The sequence below is a fragment of the Macaca fascicularis genome, chromosome 5, assembly GCF_037993035.2.
Source record: "Macaca fascicularis isolate 582-1 chromosome 5, T2T-MFA8v1.1".
NCBI lineage: Eukaryota > Metazoa > Chordata > Mammalia > Primates > Cercopithecidae > Macaca > Macaca fascicularis.
This window is the reverse complement of record NC_088379.1, coordinates 78,827,513-78,831,294: the sequence shown is the minus strand read 5'-3', so window position 1 is coordinate 78,831,294 and position 3,782 is coordinate 78,827,513.

The window sequence follows — 3,782 nt, the reverse complement described above, 5'->3', positions numbered from 1 at the left end:
CTAAACCTCAGTTTCTTCATCTGAAAAGTGGTGATAATATCAGTGGCTAGCTCATAGGGTTGTTGTGAGAAATATATTAGATAACAGGTATGTAACTGTGTATTACTCTGCCTAGTGGAATTAGCTCAATAATCTTAGGTTATTATCATTTCTGGTATTATTATTAATATTAAATCAGTGGAAATGACATTGGCTCATGAGGTGAAAGCCATTTAGTAACTGCTTGGCTAGAAATGAGACCTAGAGCCTCCAGACTGTTAACCCCATGCAAAGCTACAGCTTTAATGGGCTTGCCCGGCATCCATTGGCTGTTCTGCAGGGGAAGCAACCTTCACCAGGATCCCCTAGCACTTCCATGCAACCTAACATCACAGTGCCAAACCCTGGAATTAGCAGAAAACACTGAATGGCTGCCATACTGTGACTTCTTCAAAGCTGACTTTATTATGGAAATAAAAGTCCTGAGGGCCCTTGGTCATTCATGTCTGTGGCTCCTCCATGTCCTGTTTCCTTAGGACCCCGTAAATTCACCCTCCTGATCCATCACTAGCTGCCATTCTAATGATCTATCAGGAAAAGATACCTGCCATTGACTCGATTTCCCTGGGGTGTTCTCACAGTAATTTATGAACCAGCCAGAGTGCCCTCTCCTCACGGACTTAATACGCTTAACAGCTAATTATATCTGTGTAGGGATTACACTTTACATTGTCCAGCGTTATGAAAACAAACCCTGGGCTTCCTCAGATTCCCTTAAATAGTTCCTTATCTCTAAGGCTGTGATCCTTATCAGTGCCATATGTTTGAGGGCCTGTGCAGTTTCCAAATGATCCCAGGAAAGTCTTCTGGGGTCTAATTAGTCTACAGGCCGAAGGACAGGCCTGAACAGGGTCCTATCCTGAACTAGAAACCAGCAGGCCAAAGCCAAGGGGGAAGATTCCTTCCTGCCTTCTATCCTCCATAAACCAGTCAAAGGTCGAGGGTCCAGGCCCAGATGACCACACGTCAGTTCTACTCACAAAGTGACCAGCACGTCCGACGTCAACCTTCATGCAATGTGGAGCTTGGGTGCTCAAGTCCCAGGGGATCATGGGACATCTTTAGCCAAAGTCAAAGTGAAGTATTTCTCTTTCCCAAAAATGCTGTGGGAGGACTATTACAATAGTAACACTTGTGTTTAAAGGATAAAAGTCTTTGGCTTTTTAACACAAGCTAGCTAAACCCTTCCAACCCCCAAGGAAACAAGTCAATGCTGCTGGCTTCCTTTTGCCATCATGGCAAGGGAGGTCCCCACAGGGAAGCAAATTTGCCTCACATACTATTTTCTCAAGGCTTGGGAGATTCCCAGGCTTGGCAGACACTAAAAACACTCCTTCCCTTGGCTTATAACAATTCAGCTAAAGACCTTGTCTTAAGAAACTCATGCCGGGAGGTGATGCGGAGTGCAAAGGGCAGGAAATGTCTCCCTGTGTGAAGAGCCTGGAGCAGAGGGGCAGGCTGTCGCTTTCCAGCCTGTGACTCACAGAGTCACTTCCCTGCTTCCCCCATCCTGGACTCGGCTCCTCGGCCACTGTGTCTCAGCTCCTCTTCCTGTCTCCATTCCGCCCAGACCCCTGAACAAAGCAGAAGTCTGGAGTCCACAGCAAAGACTGAAGTGTTGTGTATATATTTGGGCGTCATCTGTGGAAGCAGCTATTTTGAAAACAAAAAATAACTTTCCTGCCCTCAGAAGAATTTGGTGAGCTCTTAGAAGTGTTTCATTTAACCATTTGAGACAGAAACTTTGGTTATCACTCATTGGAAAAAGAGAGGTAGACACCCTGCATTCATTTTCATTGATCTGTAATAATAGGTAAGGCGGCCTCTCGGGTTGGCCTGGTGGATAATTGCTCCACTCTAGAGCCAAATGGCCCTGGATTTGATTCCCTACTTGTGTGCCCTAGTTCTCTCATCAGCAAAGTGGAGAGAACACATTTTCCTCATAGAATTATAGCAGAATTGACATCTTCACCACAGTGATTTTGGCTGGGCAAAAATTGGCTCACGCCTATAATCCCGGCACTTTGAGAGGCCAAGGAGGATCACTTGAGGCCTGGGCAACATAGCATGATCCCATCTCTACAAAAAAAAAAAAAGGTAAGGCATTTATTGCTTGTTATGTGCCAGGCACTGTCCTAAGTGCTTTACATATAGTATTTTATTGAATCCTCACAACAGCCTTATAAGGTGTGTATATTATTATCTCCACTTTATTAATGAGGAAACTGATGCTCTGAGAGGTTGAGTAAGTTGCACATGACCACATAGCCACTAAATGGTGCATTCAAACACAGGTCTGTCTCACTTGAGAGCCCAGTTGCTTGGTGTCCAATATGCTAATGTAAAAGGGAACTTGAACTTGGAGGCCCCTTGGTCCAAATGCCTCCCTGACTCCTTAACTCCTGGCAACTTCTTAACTCCTTTCCAGCAGCCTTGCAGAGCAACCTCCTCTTACTCCAGGAGGGGAAGAACCTGAGAGACATAAAGGAAAGGGCATGTGATTGGGAATCACATGATCCAGGGTCTACCATTCTCATGGTTTCTATCCATTGTCTAACTTTGCCCTTTGGGAAGACCAAAAAAAGCCGGAATGCTTTCCTTGAAAACCTCTTCATATATTGAAAGAGAGCCCTTGCCCTCAAATCTTCCCCTTTCTACTTCCAGCTTCCCAACCATTCTTTCTGTAAGACCACCCCGGTCAACCTCTACCGGGTATGCTGCAGCTTGTCAAGTTAACTTCTTAAATGTGAGTGCGAGCATTGAGTATCAGAATCCAAGGGGGTCTGACCAGCTTGTAGACAAATAGGATAATTCACTTTCTTGTCTCTACTTGTTTATCTAGTTATACAGTTGAAAATTTCCTTTGCTTCTTTGGAAACCCAATCATATTCTGAAAACACATTCACCAAAAGTCCATAAGTATTTTTGTTCTTGCTGGTGTCAAGGAGAGCAGCTTAAAGGTACTAAAAATCAATTTGCTGAGGGTCAACTAGCTAAAATTCAGTTCACCAAATGACCAATTTTATCATTGCATTCCACAGCTATTTATTGAGGGCCTACTATTGTTAGGCACTGTTCTAGGTCCTGGGCATAAAGCAGTCAACACATTAGACAAAACTTTCTAGAATTTCTCTAGCCACTTTTGAGTTTTTCTGACTCCTTTGGAATATCATTTTAAATTTTTTCAATATTTGCACGTTTTTACCATTCTTTCAATGATGCCTCAACTGGCAAATAAGACTTAATTTTGCATCTCTACCAATGTGAGAAAAATTCAGCACTTCAATTGATGTGATCAGTTTGAGTCCTTCTATGGAATTTTCATATTAATGGAAAATATGTAACATAATTTTATATGAAAATTGATAAATTTGAATGAGTCATTGAAAATGATAAAATATATTTATGAAAGGTTTAAGCCTACATTCCTCAACTTTTGGAAAATGAAACTTCCATAAATCCTGCTATGAAGGCAGAGTGAAAATCAGTCCATAAAAACTTCATAGAACTCTTCAATTCAAGTTGCTATAAACTTTATAAATAATTTTGAAGAATTTTGGTTTATTGATCAGTTTAATTTGTTGAGTTAGTCATTAGGCAAATTGTTCATTTGACAACCTGATCTTTAGTAAATTGATCATTGGCTAATTGATTTTTGGCAAACTGACATAACTAATCAGCAAACTAATCAACTTAAATCTGTTTCTATGCCTTGTGTCCCACTCCAAAATTGTTGCAGAAAT